The sequence below is a fragment of the Schistocerca serialis genome, chromosome 5 (genome assembly GCF_023864345.2).
Source record: "Schistocerca serialis cubense isolate TAMUIC-IGC-003099 chromosome 5, iqSchSeri2.2, whole genome shotgun sequence".
Taxonomy (NCBI): domain Eukaryota; kingdom Metazoa; phylum Arthropoda; class Insecta; order Orthoptera; family Acrididae; genus Schistocerca; species Schistocerca serialis.
The window spans coordinates 65811434-65832546 of record NC_064642.1 but is presented as its reverse complement, the minus strand read 5'-3'; the positions used below and the strand labels follow the sequence as shown (position 1 = coordinate 65832546).

Here is a 21113-nt window from a genome sequence, read left to right as displayed (position 1 = left end):
AAGTAAAAAACCACGATTCATCGCAAGTAATAACATTTTGTAAGAAGGTGGGATCACTTTCAATGTTTTCCAGGATGTCAGAACAAATCATTCTTCGGCGTTCCTTCTGTTCAATTGTGAGACACTTTGGAACCATTTTTGAACACACTTCGTTCATGTTGAAACTTTCATGAAGAATCTGCCTAACACTTTCCTTGTCAACTCCTGTTAACTCAGACACTGCTCTGATTGTTAAACGGCGAACTTGTCGAACAAGTTTACCGATTTTTTCAATGTTTGCATCAGTTTTTGCTGACAATGGTCTTCCAGTGCGAGTGTCATCACTGGTGTCTTCGCGGCCATCTTTAAATCGTTTAAACCACTCAAACACTTGTGTTCGCGATAAACAATCATCGCCGTACACTTGTTGTAACATTACAAACGTTTCACTTGCAGATTTTCCTAGTTTGAAACAAAATTTGATGTTAACACGCTGTTCTTTCTGTACACTCAACATTTTCCGACGCACAGACAAAACGTCAACTACTTAAAACAGACGCCACGGGCAGACTGAGCGCAGGAGGCAGATGAAACTCGAGCAGTAGGCGGAGCGAGAGTCACGTGACAGGCCACGCGACTTTCAGCCTTATTGCATTCGTTTTATTGTTTCACCAGTACTAGTCCGGTTTTTTTCTAGCCACACCTCGTATGTGATCAAAAGTATCCGGATACCCCCAAAAACATTCGTTTTTCATATTAGGTGCATTGTGGTGCCACCTATTGGCAGGTACCCCATATCAGCGACCTCAGTAGTCATTAGACATCGCGAGAGAGCAGAATGGGGCGCTCTGCGGAACTCACAGACCGAACGTGGTCAGGTGACTGGCTGCCTCCTGTGTCATTCACCTGTACGCATGCCCCTAAATATCCCTAGGTGCACTGTTTCCGATGTGATAGTGAAACGGAAACGCGAAGGGACACGTGCAACACAAAAGCGTACAGGTCGACAGTTGAAGAGGGTCGTAATGTGTAATAGGCAGGCATCTATCCAGACCATCACACAGGAATTCCAAACAGCATCAGGATCCATTGCAAGTACTATGATAGTTAGGAGGGAGGTGAGGAAACGGATTTCGTGGTCGAGCGGCAGCTCGTAAGCCACGTATCACACCGGTAAATGCCAAACGACGCCTCGCTTGGTGTAAGGAGCGTAAACATTGGACGATTGAACAGTGGAAAAACGTTGTGTGGAGTGACGAATCACGGTACACGATGTAGTGATCCGATGGCAGGGTGTGGATGTGGCGAATGTCCGAAGAACGTTATCTGCCAGCGTGTTTAGTGCCAACAGTAAAATTCGGAGGCGGTGGTGTTATGTTGTAGTCGTGTTTTTCATGGACGGGGTTTGCACTATCACAGCACAGGCCTACATTGATGTTTTAAGCACCTCCTTGCTTCCCACTGTTGAAGAGCAATTCGGGGATGGCGACTACATCTTTAAACACGATCGAGCACCTGTTGATGATGCACGGCCTGTGTCGGAGTGGTTACACGACAATAACATCTCTGTAATGGACTGGCCTGCACAGACTCCTGACCTGAATCCTATAGAACACCTCTGCCATGTCTTGTAACACCGACTTCGTGCCAGGCCTCACCGACCGACGTCGGTACCTTAGTGCAGTACTCCGTGAAAAATGGGCTGCCATTCTCCAAGAAACCTTCCAGCACCTGACTGAACGTATGCTTGCGAGAGTGAAGCTGTCATCAAGGCTAAGGGTGGGCCTACAGCTTATTGAATTCCAGCTATAGATGGAGGGTGCCACGAACTTGTAAGTCATTTTCAGCAAGGTGACCGGATACTTTTGATCACATAGTGTATACAGGGGAAGACATAGACTGACGGAAAAAAATTGCAACACCAATGGAGTGATGATGATGATGATGTCGTGTGACTAGGGCCTCCCGTCGGGTAGACCGTTCGCGTGGTGCAAGTATTTCGATGTGACGCCACTTCGGCGACTTGCGCATCGATGGGGGATGAAATGATGATGATTAGGACAACACAACACCCAGTCACTGAGCGGAGAAAATCTCCGACCCAGCCGGGAATCGAACCCGGGCCCTTTGGATTGACATTCTGTCGCGCTGACCACTCAGCTACCGGGGGCGGACAATGGAGTGATGAAAATACGTTTGTCTTGATTACAAATTTAAGTGATCAACATAGCAAAATCAGAGGTTAATGTAAGTGCGAGATAAGCTATTGAAAACATGAAATGGTGGTACGTTAATAATCGTTATAACCGTCACAATGTTGACTCAAAGCATGCCAACGTGAATACAATGTGTTATAATTGTGCCAGATGTTACTTTACGGGATGGAGTTCCATGTCTGTTGCACTTGATCGGTCATGGTTACTGCTGGTTGTTGATGGCGCTGGAATTATCCCCTAATGTTCCATATATGTTCGATTGGAGACAGATCTGGTGATCGAGCAGGGCAAGGCAACATGTCTGTGAAGCATGTTATGCGAAACCAGCGGCATGTGGGCGAGCGTTATCCTGTTGGAAAACACCCTCTGCACTGCTGTTCATGAATCGCAGTCCAACAGGTCCAGTCACCGGACTGACATACAGTTTTGCAGTCAGGGTGTGTGGGGTAACCACGAAAGTGTTCCTGTTGACATATGAAATTGCTCCATAGACCATACATAACTCCAAATGTAGGTCCAGTGTGTCTAGCATGTTGACAGGTTGGCTGCAGCCCTCAGGCGGCCACCTCCTAACCAACACACGGCCATCACTGGCACCGAGTGAGAACCGGCTTCCATCTGAAAATACACAATACCTCCACCCTGCCCTTGAATGAGCTCTCGGTTGACTCCACTGAAATCGCAAGTGGGCGGTGGTTTGGTGTCAGTGCAATGCACGGCACACGGTGTCTGTTCCGGAGTTGTCCTTCAAGTAACCGATTTGGAGCACTTCGTTGTGTGACTGTGGTGCCAACTGCTGCTCAAATTGGTACTGCAGATACAGTACGATGCGACAGATCCAGACGCCGAGCACGATGGTCTCCCCTCTCACAAGGGAACCTCCCCATCGCACCCCCCTCAGATTTAGTTATAAGTTGGCACAGTGGATAGGCCTTGAAAAACTGAACACAGATCGATCGAGAAAACAGGAAGAAGTTGTGTGGAACTATGAAAATATAAGCAAAATATACAAACTGGGTCGTCCATGTGTAATATAAGCAATATTAAGGGGTATATGAAACGAGGAGCGCCGTGGTCCCGTGGTTAGCGTGAACAGCTGCGGAGCAAGAGGTCTTTGGTTCAAATCTTCCCTCGACCGAAAATTTTAACTTTTTATTTTCAGTTTATGTGACAAACTCTTATGTTTTCATCACTTTTTTGGGAGTGATTATTACATCCACAAGAAAACCTAAATCGGGCAAGGTAGAAGAATCTTTTTACCCATTCGCCAAGTGTACTAGTCAGGTAGGTCGACAACATATTCCTGTCATGTGACGCACATGCTGTCACCAGAGTCGTATAGATTATATCAGACGTGCTTTCCTGTGGAGGAATCGGTTGACCTATGACCTTGCGATCAAATGTTTTCGGTTCCCATTGGAGAGGCACGTCCTTTCGTCAACTAATCGCACGGTTTTGCGGTGCTGTCGCAAAACACAGACACTAAACTTATTACAGTGAACAGAGACGTCAATGAACGAACGGACAGATCATAACCTTGCGAAAATAAAGAAAGCAAAATTTTCAGTCGAGGGCAGATTCGAACTAAAGACCTCTCGTTCCGCAGCTGTTCACGCTAACCACGGGTCCACGGCGCTCCTCGTCTAACATTGCCCATAATGTTGCCTATCTTATGCATGGACGACCCAGTTTGTATATTTTGCTTATTTTTTCACAGTTCCACACAACTTCTTCCTGTTTTCTCGATCGATCTGTGTTCAGTTTTTCAAGGCCTATCCACTGTGCCAACTTATAACTAAATCTGAGGGGGGTGCGATGGGGATGTTCCCTTGTCAGTAGTGATATGTGGCCGTCCAGAGGCGGGTCTTTTTGCAACCGTACCCTCTCGTGACCACCGCCGCCAGCAACCATGTACAGCGACTAAATTCCTCTGGAGTCTTTTTACAGTATCTCAGAAAGAACATCCAGCTTTCGTAGCCCTATTACACGACCTCGTTCAAGTTCAGTTAGGTGCTGATAATGGCGTCTTTCTCTCCTCAAAGGCATTCTTGACTAACATCAACTCACAACGTCGAATCACAGTAGCAGCTACCGTTCACGACGGTTACAATGCGCATTTAAAGCAAATCTGATTTGCATCCCCATAGTGGCGCCACTAACAGCACAAGTAGCGACTCCCCGTACGAAGATCTGCGCACGTCCACGAAAGATAAGTCTCATGCATCTGACGGAACAGTGATCGTGTGGTGTCCTACGAATTGTTTTCACGAGGAGTCACCATCACTGCTGACGTTTACTGTCAACATCTGAGACGTCTTGCAGACGCAGTCCAAGACCAACGACCAGGAAGACTGCGTGAAGTGATGCTACCGGCCCGCCTTCTAATACACTGACCAAAAAACACTATACAGGAGTTGGGTTGGGAAGTCATTCCGCACCCACCTTAATCGCGATCCTGCGCCCTCAGATATTAGCATTTCCGCTCTCTGTCGAACAAGCTTCAAGGAATTTCGTTTCCGGATGAAAATACGCTCCGAACATAAATCTCGACTTCTTCGCCTGAGAACCACGTGATTTCTACAGTCGTGGAATCTAAAAGGTACCCCAGCGTTGGCAGGCTGTTGTAAATAGTGAACGAGAACATATTACTGGTGATTAAAGTTTCTGTTATGTGTGTCTGTGGGGAAACGCAACGCACTTACGCACCAATCCAATAGATCACCGTGCTCTTCTGGGGAAATCTTGTCGTCCCATGTCCATAGAATTCAATTAAAAGACACCTAACGCCTCTGGAAAGTGTTTTAGAACGTTTGGACTGTAACAAAAGGTGTTCCCCATGACGTGTCTACCACCTCTAAAAGTTTCATGCAAAAAATTTACAACACCCTGTACGTGATCTACACTCTTATCTTATTCCCATGACCCCTACGAGAAATATACAATGCTGGAACACCAACGGCAGCTCAGTCCTCCTCTAAGACTGTTTCTCTACATTTAAATCTGTAGTGTAACAAGAAATAAAAATAGTACGCCGCAAATATATTTTAAATATGTCGACGTTACGTGTGAAATGAGACATAAACGAGGAAATATTTAAGAGCATTTGAACTAGTAGCATTCTATTAAACAGCCACAGTTCCACTGCATTCTCAGATTTTACTGACGTAAACGTCTCACTTTTAGAGAAGGCATTTGAATCGCATGAGTAATTCATTTGATTAGCGGTACAGCGTAAAACATTAATCAAATCTGATGAACTTGGGTTTAAACTCTTGCTTCGCAAACACTAAAATAGAGTTGTACTCACGGTGTTACATCGCTTATCGTATTTGCGCCGCAAAGCAAATTTCTGTGACTCAAGGGGCGAGTTTGCATACAGCTTGCAGAGTGAGAGGAATATCAATATGTCGACTAACTAAAACATAGGTTTTAGCTCTCCACAAAGGCATTATTCTCGTTTCTTTTTCAATCGAAAAATGCATCACCACTTGTTCCAGATGCCTGAAAAAACGATTAACGCTGAATTTAGTTGCACTCAGATGGGTGGAGAGACAAAGAGTGAATTTCATTTATAATCCGCATCCCATGTATACAAGGAGTTTCTTGTTGTTGTCATGGTCTTCGGTCCAGAGACTTTGATGCAGCTCTCCATGCTACTCTATCCTGTGCAAGCTTCTTCATCTCCCAGTACCTACTGCAGCCTACATTATTCTGAATCTCCTTAGTTTATTCATCTCTAGGTCCCTCTCTACAAATTTTTGCCCTCCACGCTTCCCCCAATACTAAATTGTGATCCCTTGATGCCTCAGAATGTGTCCTACCAACCGACCCCTTCTTTTAGTCAGGTTGTGCCACAAATTATTCTTCTCCCCGACTCTGTTCAGCACCTCCTCATTAGTTAAGATATCTACCCATCTCATCTTCAGCATTCTGTAGCAGCACATTTCGTGTCCAAGTTATTTATCGTCCATGTTTCGCTTCCATACATGGCTACACTTTATACAAACACTTTCAGAAAAGACTTCCTGACACTTAAATCTATATCTTATTAACGTTTGAAAACACCCGATGCGACGTAGATGTCGCTGAGACAAATAATTTAATATGAGACACTTGGGGCGCAAATCTCTCAAACCACCCCAAAAGTGGATGACAAACTTAGAACATGTGACGTCACCAGCTGACGCAACCTCGCTACACATGCATCGGTTAGTCTTGTCGATTCTATCCTCGCCGCACATCGCTCCGTTCCTCTACGTTACTCTTCCTTCGAGCACATCTGTTGTAAATGTAGAATTTGCAGAATTATTGTACTCGCTGTAACAAAGCAAAAGCTGCTCTTATTTTGTGTTTCTTTCTTTTTGTTCCTTCGTTTTTTGTTTGCGAACTTTAGTTAGCAAATAAAACGTATGTCATTTACTGGTAGCGGCGCGCTCCCGATGCTTACACTCATTTACTTCTGACACCATACTCTCGGTTTTAGCTGCACTGTAGTTTGTAATAAACCACTGAAGGCTACAAGACTGACGAATAAAATAGTAAATTTTACGTCAATGTGGACACGAAATTGTCTAACGAAATAAAATTTTAAAAAAATGGCGCCTGCCACGCGCAAGACTCAAACGCTTAGCCTCACCCGCTAAAACTCAGCTACTAGTTCTGTACATGGCAATGATTAATTGCGCAAGAGATGTGTATTCATACCATGCTGGAGTATCACACTTCCCACACACGAACTAAGGAAGCAGTTCTTTTAAGACAAGAGTATATGTACTATTTGACGCATGTGGACGTGAATAAGGTAAACAGTTCAGATGTTAATCTTCTGTTCAAAGAACACGTCACAGAATTCGTACGCTAACTATACTACACCGAGCGTGGTGCCTGTTTTGGAGTCACACGTCATTTTCGTAGTAAACACGGCATGCAGAGCAAGTTACAGTAAATTGATTCTGCTAGTTTTTGACAGAGATAACGTGAAAAACGAGGGAGAGCGCAAAGCAAGCCGTCTGTTCTACGCAATGTTTGCCCGCAAATGAAAATGAAGAAGCAGCAAAGCAATACCCTGTTGTTTCCGCAATGCGGAAAGAACAGCGGAACGAAGGCGCGGATACTCGGTCAAGTGAAATGACGCGGAACAGGCTTTCGTCGTCGGAGTGCTGCTCGGAATTTTAAATGCCACCCCGCAATACGTTTGTTCTCTTCCCTGGCTCCCATGCAATGCGTACTCAGTGGTATTACAAATAGAGGGGCTGTGGGTCTTCTACGAAAGTGCACTGTGAGTAATCAACGTCATACTGGCAGATATCTTCGTTCGCTGCTTTTCCGCCACTCAACTTAATGGATTAGTACAGAGTTACTACAACACTGTGTGATCCTCGACATTTCACTAACATACGCCAAAATCTGGAAGAAATGGGTTGAATGAATTTGGTCTTGGACGATGAGTACAACAGTGTCTTCATCATTGTCATAATCATAGTCCACGTACATCCACTGCTCGGTACAGGCCTCGCCCGTACTCATCCATACATTACAGTCTTTAGATTTTTCGCATCTAAATCTGAAGTGCTCTTTTATTTATTTATGTCATCACTCCATCTTCCGTTAGGAATTCCCCTAGGTCCTTTCCTATTAGGAAGCCTCAAACACCGAATTTCCTTCACTCAACGTCATTCATTTCCCGCTTTACCGCGGGGCCCATCTCTAGTTTGCTAACAGTCACTACCACATTCTCCTACCTTTTCTCGTATCCATTTTTCCTTGTTTTTGTGTCCAATTTTCGCAGTAGCCAACTTGCAACTATTCACCGCTCGTTGGACAACTCCCAGTTACTCAACTTTTTGAGCATTTGACGACCATGTTTCACTTTCATAAGTAAGTACTGAAGGTATACAGTGTGAAGCGAAATTCGCGCACTCGGACTTCGCAGCGCGATTCGTCACATGCCAGCGAAAGAAAGTCTCTCCCAAAATTTCGTCTGGCGAGAACATCCGGCATAAAAAAGACGTTAAAGAGTGGAAGTCTGGCAACACTGTAACCACAGGTATGGTGTCTACCTCTGTCAGGACGTATTGGTTGTACCGTGCAGTTGGTGCAGCGTATAAAGTTTTGGGTTAGCTTGCAGGAGGTCGAGGGTTCGATCCTGGGTTGAGGCGCATTTTTTTATTTGTTAATTTCATTCTGTAATATACACCATTTCTTAGGTGACGTTGAAACGTCCCCTCAGAAAAATTAATGAGTTACTATGCTGATAAACCTCTTACATTATTCGATTTTCCAACAGCTGAGCAAAACTGAACGTACTCAGACATTACTCTCTTTACTTATTCCAATCAACACTAAACTGAGACAAAATATTTTTAGCGCAACGTAAGCTGACTTTCAAAAATCCCTACAAAAGAATGGCCCTGACTAACATTAACTTATACGTTTCACAAATCACTTACCTCACAAAAATCTTCGTTACTCGAATTACTGCAATATAGCGAGCGCCACTACTGCCAGCTAAATAAAAGATTCAAACTGCTGAAGGCACTAACTACTGACAGGTATAGTTAGCAAATGAAAGATTTAGATAGAGAACAAACAATGTATTTACCTTAATAGTGTTCAAAAGTGATAATATATATATATCAGTCCATGATATCCAATATTACAAATTTACTCTTTCTGATGGTCACACGTCCAGATCGTCCGCTCTCAAAATTCCGCCATCTCTCTCCCCACATCCACCACTGCTGGCGGCTCACCTCCAACTGCGCAACGCTACGCGCTGTTAACAGCCAACAGCCCCACACTACTATAGCGAATATTACAACAGTGCCACCCAGCCACAGACTGCACAGAACGGCACTAAATCGTGGTTTGTGAATCATTTACCGGCCGTACTCTGCCGCATTTTGCTGGCTGGAAGGCAAAAACCTTACTGACAAATTTCGCAGGAGGAAAAGTGGGACAAAATGTCTCCCACTGGAAGGTCATGTTGTATTATTTAAATGATTACAAAATCAGGTAAAACGAACAGTCAGGTTGTCAGTATAAACACATTACTGTTGTCGGTATGATGTTGCACTGCCCAGGGCGTGTAATGATAAAGGGCCCGTTTAGGTCAGGCATATTGTATACAGAAGTGGAAGAGAGAGCACCACTAAATTCTAATCAGTATGCATTGCATACACACAGAAATTACTGTTACAGTGTACTTATGGAGCCCAATGAGCGAATTGCGTATTTTCCGGTGAGAAGGAGCACTGGCAAACAGTCTTCGCTACCAGAATGAGATTTTCACTCTGCAGCGGAGTGTGCGCTGATATGAAACTTCCTGGCAGATTAAAACTGTGTGCCCGACCGAGACTCGAACTCGGGACCTTTGCCTTTCGCGGGCAAGTGCTCTACCAACTGAGCTACCGAAGCACGACTCACGCCCGGTACTCACAGCTTTACTTCTGCCAGTACCTCGTCTCCTACCTTCCAAACTTTACAGAAGCTCTCCTCGCAGGAGAGCTTCTGTAAAGTTTGGAAGGTAGGAGACGAGGTACTGGCAGAAGTAAAGCTGTGAGTACCGGGCCTGAGTCGTGCTTCGGTAGCTCAGTTGGTAGAGCACTTGCCCGCGAAAGGCAAAGGTCCCGAATTCGAGTCTCGGTCGGGCACACAGTTTTAATCTGCCAGGAAGTTTCAGTCTTCGCTACATTAGGTTACTTAATCTGGTGTCACTCTGAGCTAGAATTTATGGTCAGCGACTAAGTAAGTGTAAGGTCAATGACTCGGATGCGAGTTTTGCAACTGTGAAATATTTTCCTACACTATAGAAGCGCATATTAAACTTGAACTAATATTACGAAAATGTTGTACTTGGATAGCTTGGAATGAAAACCTTTCTGTTTATTGCAAAGGAAAACAATTGATTTTCTAAAACATTGTCTGTCATACACAACTTGAAACAGGTCATGTCGACCAAATCATATGGAAGAACTGACAGACAGCAAGATCTGTTGCCTTTTGGTTTGGCAGTACTCGATAGCCATTTCTAGGCGCAAGTAAATGAAGAAAGGTAACACGTTTTTGCTATCAAGTAACGTCTTCATCAGTTACTTTAGTTTTAATGTGATCTACGAGTAGTTGCTGATGTTCGATATTAACATGAAAAGGATTCCGTAGACAGGGAAAGAATCGTGTTGGGTTCGTATCTCTGTCACAGAACTTCACATCATGAACTTCATCTTTAAATGCATGCACACTTTGTTACTTCAGAATAGAGGTATATCAGACATCTTTCATGGTTAATTAACAGGGACGAAAGGGTCTTGACAGAAGTCCCGGTTTATTACAAAAACTGTCCTCTTTTATTGTCAAGTTTAGATTTGGTTACTGGTATTGGCAAAAACTACGGTAATTCATGACTCTTCATGGCTAGTCATCAATATGATATGATTAGATTAGGTTACATTAGATTAATTCTTGTTTCATAGATCATGAATACGATATTTCGTAATGATGTGGAACGTGTCACTTTAATGAAAGATTTCTTTACATTCCATGATTCAATTTCTTCACAATCTTTTATTCTTTCTCTCTCTCTCATTCTTTTTTATTTTTATCTCTCTCTCTGTCACACACACACACACACAGACACACACACACACACACACACACACACACACACACACACACACACACACACACACACACATTCTTTTTTTATTTTTATTTGTTTGCTGTGCTCGACTATCGGTGAGGCACGAAAACGTCTGTGAATGAGTTTCTTAGTTTTGAGTACACTTACGAAAGAAATATAAAAACAACTATGAGAGTTACTGATTTATGATGCTTAGTTTGCAGTCAGTTCTGAGTATTATTAGTAACTACGCTCCAGTCCCTAAACCTAGTTACAGAAATGGGAATCAGACGCATTACGTATTCCAGGCCGTAGCAGCCGCGACTTGGAGACACCGGCTATGGTCACTTCCCAGCCCACTGTAAGTTCACATCGGTTCGTCTTCTACCTGCTGGTATTGTAACTGAGATTTGGCAACAAGGCAATGTATGTTTGGCAACTCTGTGATCGACGAGTTACTTCCTGGTATGCACGGAATTAAGCCTCAAAGTTCACTTGATTTTACCTGTCATTTCCATTGAATAATCTGAGTTATTATCGCTTGAGGTGTAACAAGAGGTTATAAATTTACGGTTTTCAGACCAGGAAAGTCATTGCAAGTGGAAATCGCAACTAATCTCGTCCTTCAAATAGCGGTTTACGAGTTCTAGCCACTATTGGTCTCGTAAGAGGGAGCTAAGTCACATACTTCTTCGCCAGTTCTGTGGTAACGTCCTGACCTGTAAAAAAGCGTCTGCTGTGGTTCGCACCTCCAGTCTCACTGAGGGTAGCGCTTTTATCCCTACTGTGAAAGAGCTACAAACAGATCAAACATCGATAAGAAAATCGCAAGAAAATACTTTGGGCTCATGGCGAAAAACGTACAATGCTGCACAACAGGTAACGTCTCTTTCCGCTGCTGACAAGCAAATTCTGGGTTTCTAGGAATACATAACTTTATTTATGCAATGCCACATTTGCATACCTCTTGAGTATGACACAGCATACCAATTAAACTCAGGCCCAATCAAAATCTAAGTGAGTAGAATTTTACCAATTCGTGTCGATAGAGGCACGCTCGTGTACAGATACTCAGTTTTATTAAAACAGACTTTCGTCGTGAGGTTATTGTGGGTAGTTTTATTACATTTCTTCTAATATAGCTCACAATTTTCGTAATGTTTCCTTTAGTGTTGTTAAAACAATAGTAAACATGAGAGAGAAATTAATCATCAACGATATATGCGAATTCTTTGATGTTATCTATAAGTCTGAAAATGCACATTCGGTTTATTGATTACATGCATGTAGAAAACTTGTTCTGAGTTAAAGCTGTCAAACAAGGTTTGAAGAAGAATAAAATACCACTACCAGACGACAGCTAATGTAGAAAATACTTTTCCGACGTATTTTGGCACGATGCGCTCTCCCCATACATAATACAAAAGTTTCGAGATGCATCTACTGTCTGGCTGTCTGTTAAATCTGAAATGAACAAAATGTCACAGAAGTTAGCCCTTTTTCCACATACGACTATTTTGGGTTGAGAAGTGAAGAGAATTATGTTACAAGTTCCATTAGATTGATAACTGTAGCAGACAGCAGAATTGCGTTTTAAAATATGTAGCAGTGAATGTACTCGAACTCGAGACATCTTATCTACGGCACGCAATACTTAGCATTACGCTACTAGCTGATACGTAGCTATAACACCTCCAGAAGTCAACAACAATTCCTCCAGAATTTCTGCATTCCACAGCGCTGTGGGATAATGCATATAGCCAGGGCAATACTTCTGAGAGACAAAACAGCTATACCTTTTCTTTTGCACTGCACGACGTTTTCAACAAACAGATAGCGCAATGGAGTAGCTCAAGTGGAAAGGAATACTTCCTATTTAAACTTCTGCATCCTACACTGTTGGCAGTTCTGTGTAGGTGGCAATTACGTGATTTTATCTCGGTGATTACAAAATAAAGTTGAATGTATGCACTGGGTAGTCGAGGCAGCTAGTTCATGGTGATTCGGTCAACCAAGTAAATGAATTTACTGAACATGCCGCAAATTGATACAGGGAGCCTGTGTGTCAGGATTCTCAGCCAGTGTGGCACAACGGTGTTATGATAGAAAAATGAGCCACTGAGAAGAGGATTTGGTGGTATGTTGGGCTGACGATAGTTTCATATATCCACGAACCCATTCGATTCCAACTTCGGTCAGTGCTTTTAGATAGGGAGAGAGATTGCATTCTCTTCTGGCTGCACCAAGTGAAGAACATATAATGGCACTGTGGCCTGAAATTCACTTTAAACATGATATTCCTTCTCTACCAGGTAGACTTTAGGTTGAGCCACAATAAAGTCTGGAGTGACGACATGTAGAAACTCTATCACCAGTAACCTTTCTTATACTAGTTATTTATTTATAGTGACGAAACAAACGCTATGTAGGCTCACAGGACACTTATTCCATCTTTTATCTGAGCTTCTGTATGTCGATAAAATTGGTTCTGAACTGGGAATGCAACTCAGACCGCCCTTGTTCCCTTCGTGACAATACAGCTCGGCTACAACTTGTTGTTTGTTCAAAACGGCAGATTCCTCAACATCTCCACATATTGCACGTGATTGGGTTCGAATCCTGGCCCGGCACTAAAGATTTCATTATGTATTATCAAGATCTAGCACGAGAACACCTATCTGCTGCGGTTCTAGGCGCGCAGTCCGGAACCGTGCGACTGCTACGGTCGCAGGTTCGAATCCTGCCTCGGGCATGGATGTGTGTGATGTCCTTAGGTTAGTTAGGTTTAAGTAGTTCTAAGTTCTAGGGGACTGATGACCACAGCAGTTGAGTCACATAGTGCTCAGAGCCATCGAACCTATCTGCTGGTGGATAATAATTTAGATTTTTAATGTATTGTCATTCGTTATCAACACTAACGATATTTGACGTTTTTGACTCCCAGTGAGACACAGAACTATTTGCGAGATCACTGTAAGTTCAAGATGTTATTCCGAACTGCTGGTGGAGAAAAATTTGGTAGCTGACGTCTCTTTGTGTGTAGTCAACAACGATATGTGTGTAGCTCTATTCCAAGTCAGCACTGAACTCTTCGTCATATTATTTCTAGTTCAAACATGCTCACATGTCGCTGCTGGTGCAACAAACCCATATTTAACGTTCGTTTTCTCTAGAATAAAACAGCGATAGGTGCCGGGTTGGAGTCCTGGGAAGGAAAAAAACTAATGTTTCGTCTCGTCATTTCAGTTAAAACATCTGCCGAGAAAATGCGATACGTCACAGTTGATTGTGCTTCGATATCTATACGATTAAGTTCTGGGTTCGAATCCCTGTCCAACACAAAGGTTTACCTCACGGCATTTCAAGTAAGTTACTTGTTAAGAAGCAATATTTAACATCTCTCGTAGTTCGTTAACAGGGACAATAGGTGCTGGGTAGGAATTCGCGTCCGTTAAAAATGTTTGCGTTATGTAATTTAAAGTTGGTATTTGCTAATTGATACTGTCTGAAATCGAGGTATACCACTCTCTGTGTGCCTAATCAGCAATGACTGTTAGTTTCCGTCAGTCACGAAATCTTTGCTTAGTCTGCATGACCTGGGTTTGAATCCATATGCAGAACGAGACGGTTCGTCGTGTCATTTGAAGTTCATACAAATTCTCAAGTAGCTGCTCGTGAATAACTTAAATTTTTAATGTCATTTTGTGTTAAATAATAAGTACAGTATGTTACTTTGAAGAGTAAATCATGAATACGACGAACTTACTACGTGCATTACCTATCTGACGTAATAATGAGAGTGGTAACATTTCAGGTATGTCATTTATTGTAATGAATGTGAGCTTACAAGCCTTAAGGACAGTCTTACCTGTGATAAGGTGTTCCTTGATATTTGTAATATCGTAGTATTACTTTACATCTTGAGTTATTGCGATACAGAGAAGTGTTTTCTAGTGGTGACTTGTTGGAACCATTTTCAATAGTCAAACGACTGTACCAAGGAGCGATTAGAGGTACTGCTAGACAGCTGCGTTATGTGGGTTGGATGCGAATCAGGCGAAATGCAATTCAGGTCGTTCGGATACTTTTGAGCACGACTGTACATTGGAGTCTGTGACGGCGCGTTACTCTGCTCGCAACTAGTCCCTATCTGACAGCGCATACAGTATAAACGCACCAACACGCCATCAGTCCTGTGCGCTGTTCCACCTAATGCGCATTACCCTTATGACAGATATTGTTCTCCACGATTCATCCCGCCATCGCTAATTGTGAAATGTTCTGTTTCGAATTACGCTGTTTCCCTAACGGTAATAGACGTAATGTTTCCACAATCCTATCGATAGAATAATGATAATAATAATAATTGCATTGAGATACGCACTAAACAGCATGCCATTATCAGACTCAATGTTGAAAGGCATAATTAGTGGGACCAAGGTGGTAACACAAACAAATAGTAACCGAGTTTAGACATTATTTGCAAAGCACTTTGCTAGTCCTACTGGTAACGTAAGGCCCTAACTAAATATCATGGACGTGAACGAGGCAAGAATAATAGTTGGTACTAATGTAGGGGACCATTGGAGGGAGGTACAAAGAAAACAGGTTTCGCATCTAGTAGATGTAGTGGTGCGAGTAAATTCACGCCCACGAGGTGGAAAGGGTTTGTTCCAAACTGACCAGTCTTCCGTTTCTACGATTGTAGTATGTAAGTGCAAATGTTGTCTAGAGGACCCGCTGCAATCGCTGTTGATGATTAAGATGCCAGATAGCGTACCACCTGGACTACATTTACCAAATAAAAAACGTACGCCTCAACCTAGGATGGAATCCTCGACCTCCTGCCTGCTAACGGAAAACTCTATAAATTGCACCAACTGCACGCTACAACCAACATTTGCTGAAAGAGGTAGTCACCATACATGTGGTTACAGTGTTGCCATATTGTCACTCTTTAACGTCCTTCGCCAGACGACATTTTGGGAAAGACATTTTTTTATCGCAGGCATGCGACGTGTCGCGCTGTGGAGTGCGCGAATTTCGCTTCACCCTGTATATTGGTTGTAAGATTTCCGTTAAAGCCACACTGGTAGATTACTTCTCAATAGACATTCAGTTTCTTGTATCAACTCCAAGGAATTTTCATCCTGCAGTTTATTTCTAAATGTAGTAGTCAGCTCGTTGTTCTCAGTTATCCTAAGCAAACAAATTTGTCAACTGTTACTGTAGCTTCGACATCATAGTCTTCACTATTTTCCTATCGGCATTCTGCTTGTACATTGTTTTCGCCATACTGAAATCAGTCTTCAGTTCTGCTCGCATACCTTCGTGGATCCGAAGTAAATAAAACAATTGTGCCTGTAAATCTAAGGTGTTTAAGATAAAATTCGTTGATGCGTATTCGTTCTTCACCTCGGTTCAACGATCTGAGGCCCTCTCCGAGGCTGCAGAAATTAGTTTGGTGAAACTGAGTCCAGCTGTTTAGTTCTTTTCTGAATTCACATCTCTTCGTTTCGTTGATGAAATCGAATGGCGTTGTTGTACACAACTGCTGTAGATAGATACTGTATCTCGGCTGCCAAGTGCTAGCAGAACAGACTTTGTCCTCACTCAGTCAAAAAGTATAGAAAATAGACCCCGCTACTGCATAGTTCATTGTGTGACTTACTGGATAATCTGCTAATGTTCTATTGTGCTAAGGCCAGCTTATGGTTTTTTTTGCGGTTGAAGTGTAAATCTGTTTCTTGCCTACTACTGAGGATTTTTTAATACTAAGACGTCAAAGAGTGGTTAGCAGACTCGCTTCTGTTGCCTCGTCGAACTTCCAACGACACGACGTCGGCATGTGAGAGAATTCACATACATCAAAATGATCCGTCTCCAATAAACTTTTTTGTAAAAGCGTGAAGTTTCAGGTCGTAGAAGAGGACGCTGTAACATTAGAACGGGTGTAGACCCGGCTGCGTCGATGACTGGATGAACTCTACTGCTTATTGAACTAGCGACACGTATTTGATATTTTCATATTGCCGTTTTCGAGAAGTAAAGAAACGGCTCAGATTGCAATGGGCACATGAACTTCGTCACTGGCAAGCTGAAAGCAAAAATGTTGTCTTGTCGATGTGTACTACAGTGATGGATGGCCACGTAGATATTAGACGCTAACGTGGCTTGATTTCGCAGCCGACAGTTCTGAGCGATATAGCGGTTTGAAAGGAACTAATATTGGGTTTCGTCGTGCTGTCAACAGCGAGGTCAGTGGAGATGGAGCATAATCTCACATTAAAGAAGGGTAGGGAGGTAAGTACGCCATTACCTTGCAGTGGAAGCAAGCACGCATTTGGCTTAAGCATTTTGTGAAAACCATGCAAAACCAAAATCTGTAAGTTCTGACGGCGTGGGTCCCGTATCTCACCATCGTGTCAAGTCGCTCGGTAAGAGTATTTGCAATAGCGAATGTATATACTGACGGAAAAAACCTTCCAACCACTCCTCTTCCTCTACTCTCCGTCTGTCAACTCCTCACACTCTCTCTGTCTCTGTCAACCACTACATCTGTAAATCACATCTTCCCCCCTATCTGTCTGTCAGCTCCTCACACCTTCTATATCCTTCTTTTGTGCCACTTTTGTCTGTCCATCACCTCATTTCTCTATTCTCTGAGATCTATTTCATGACTCCCCTATCACTACCCATCTGCTCTCCCCTCTATCTATCAGCCATGACCATCTGCATTTATAATCCGTGCAAGGCACGCTAATACATCCCTCCCCTCTGTCTCCATCCATCTACTCATCTCTGCTGGAGTAGTCGTCCAATGACGTCCCATATGTGATCCAGCAGGCCAGAGCAACGTGTCAACACTTTGTGGAGCATGTTGGGTTAAAACAGCGCTATGTGGGCGAGCGTTATCCAATTGGAAAACACCCCCTGGAATGCTGTTCATGAACGACAGCAAGACAGGTCCCATCGCCGGGCTGACACACAATTTTGCAGTTAGGCTGCGTGGGATAACAACGAGAGTATCCCTACTGTCGTACGAAATCGCACCCCAACCATAACTCCAACTGTAGGTCCAATGTATCTAGCATGCAGACAGGTTGGTTGCAGGCCCTCAAGCAGCCTTCTTCTAACCAACACATGACCATCACTGGCACCAAGACAGTACCAGCTTTCGTCAGAAAACACACAAGTCGTCCACTCTGCCCTTGAATGAGGCTGGACACCGCTTAAGTTGCATATAGCGGTGGTTTGGGGTCAGTGGAATGCACTCTACGTGGTGTCTGGCTTGTAGCTGTCCTTGAAGTAACCGATTTGTAGCATTTCCTTGTGTCACTGTGGTGGGCAACTGAAGCTCAGGTTGCTGCTGCAGATACAGTACTATGCGGCAGATCCGTACGTCGAACCGGTCGCAGATTCGAATCCTGCCTGGGGCATGGCTGTGTGTGACGTCCTTAGGTTAGTTAGGTATAAGTAAGTCTAAGTTCTAGGGGACTGATGGCCTCAGATGTTAAGTCCCATAGTGCTCAGAGCCATTTGAACCGTACGTCGAAAGCGATGGTCTTCCCTCGTGATAGTGTCTCTTGGCTTGGCCGTCCGTATCCCTGTCCTTTTGCGACCGTACAGTTTAGTGACCACAGCTGTCAGTAATTATGTACAGTGGGTGCATTCCTGCCAAGCCTTACTGCAATATCGCGGAAGGAACGTCCAGCTTCTCGCAGCCCTTTTACACGCCCTCGTTCAAAATTCAGCGAAATGTTGATAATGGCGTCTTTTCTCGCCTTAAACGCATTCTCGACTAATATCAGCTCACCACGTCCAGTCTCATTGGTAACTAATTTTCACGACCGTCACACTGTGTATTTAAAGCAAATCTAATTTGTATCTTCATAGTGGCGCTACTAGCATTACTGGCACGAAATCTGAACAGACATCATCATTGAGATGTAGAGACAGTGCTATCAACTTTCGTTTATGTCTCGCAACTCCTTCGTGGTGTTGTAGCTTTTTTCCGTCAGTGTATGTAGCCTACAACAAATGAGGTCGACATTTTCGTATTGAGGGCTATCTGAATGAAACTGTTTCACCAGGCAAGTCTTTCCGTCTCTCTCTCACTCTCTCTCTCTCTCCCTCTCTCTCTCGCCCTCCCTCCCTCTCTCTCTCTCTCTCTCTCTCTCTCTCTCTCTCTCCCTCTATTCGTTATGGTCCCTTGAATTAAAGCACCCCAGTTCCATTAGATCTGCAGCCTTTTCAGGTTCGAAACCATTGCTCCTATGATGACATCTGTCCTTCTCATCCTTTGTCGTCCTCTTCTCCTTGTGATTTTCTTCTGCCCCAGCAATAACGTCTTTTCTAGCGAATCAGCCCAAAACAGGTCAGTTTTTGTATCAGTAGTAGACCTTCAAATGAGCAATCCGGTTTTATCTGCTGTATTACTGAGCTGTTCATTTGCTTGGCTGTCCACGAAAGTCTAAGGAGTTTTCTCCAACAGTACAACTTCAAAGAGAGTACGACTAAAAGTGGCTAGAAATTGGCAAATATTTTCCGAAGTCCAACAGATAAAGTTTTCTTTCGCTGTACACTCGCCTGTACGTCACCTATCGATAATATCTTGGATTCGTTGTGGATCTCCATTTTTTTTTTTTTTTTTTTTTGCTTTGTATATGTGTCGATGGATACATACAGGCCGTCGTCGATTATAACCTCTGATTTGAATACATAGAGGTTTCCCACTACTCTGAATTCTTAGAGTGAGAAAACTTTAACAGTTCTTTTAATTCTCATCGTTTATACGAGTACCATCAGCCTGAATGCTAGCGGGATTATTCCCAAGTAAAATACGGGTTATTTCTTTTAACAAAAGTTTCAAAATAGATCTTGTCTTTAGAGTGTAGCGTAAGTATCGGAACTTTTAACAAATTTCGAAGACTGGTGTTCAGTTAACTATTCAACCCGATTTACAGGTAATGATTTACAAAATCTTAAGATGTAGGAATATGGACATTAAACTGACGTACACAGAAGATGCATTAAGTTGTATTAAGCCAGTGTAAATCATTGTCAAAGAAATAAAGGAAACGTGTTAAGCCTCTACGGGATCTTTCGTTTTTGTGTCTCATTCATCTCCATGCTGGTATTACTATTTGTGCAGTCGTTTATTTTGATTTAGTGATATTCTCTTATGATCTAACGGCTTAGTGGAATCCGACTCAATCGTAGCCACTGGCAGCATCTTCTAGAGACTGCCTCGAAGACAATTACTTTGATGCTCTGCTCGCGGAAAGTTCCCATACAAATTAAAATCAAAGGAAGGCATTATCATTCTTATATACATTCATACGATACCCATAATTTATCTTCAGTTACAACAAATCCATAATTTCCACCTTGCGTGAAAATACAGCTGTTTTCATGTGTCATTTATTAATATACCGTCACTCACATGATTTATAGATTTTTGCACTTATTGTAGATGCGATGTTGTTGCTTCGTTTACACGAGTGGAAAACAAGCAGAACTACACACAAATTTCGCAAGTTACAAGTACTGCAGCTGTAAAAGTCAAGAAAATGAAATACACAAAGAAACAAGATAGCAATTCACGGAAAACTCGGAAAAGTGAGTTTATACAATTCATGCTGAAATTAATAGAGAGAAATTATGAAACGTTACTGCCTGTCTGGTGGCGGCAAAGAAATGAGAAGCCTTGTCCACAGAAAATAATAACACTCGCAAAAGCTGAGGTCGCGTTCTATATCAAAGCGGAAAGTGGATGTTGGAGAAGCTTTAGTGCAGTTAGTTTAACATCAAAAAAGTTATAGTTACTCGAACTGTTTTATCATCAAAAGGTGTCTTGAACCCGTACAAATTACTTCCACTGATGTTGAAATCCGAGTTAATTCCCCTTCGTGTCTCGGAGTAAGTTGAGAACTGCCATTTGCAGCACGGCTCCAGCGGACAACCTGACAGCCAGGTACACGAAACGGCCGCTCTAATTTATATTCCGCATCTCCTCCCGCGATGAAAAACCTCCCTGGTAACGGTCGCTGCCTCCGTCAGCATAACAAAGACAAGCCGGATCCGTGAATTTATGGCTGCGAAGTGGAATTTGTCGCCCGGCTGGTCGTGTCGTGGCAGCCCAGCGCGCTCCACAGCGACACGCCCACACTGTACAAGGCCGGCTAACAGCGCAGTACGGTCAACGCGGCAGGGTTTGTATAGGGACAGCCGGCGGAAACCGCCGCGCGCACGGCCGTTGTTGAAATTTGGGCTCTCAACTTTTATGTCACCAGCAGCCG

At 43.2% G+C, this 21113-nt stretch overlaps 1 protein-coding gene across 1 annotated transcript in view; it reads right to left on the bottom strand.

Annotated features, from left to right (window-relative positions):
* Positions 1-21113, bottom strand: part of LOC126481079 (atrial natriuretic peptide receptor 1-like) — a 1220509-nt gene that overhangs the window by 132537 nt on the left and 1066859 nt on the right. The gene's annotated exons all lie outside the window — the stretch shown is intronic.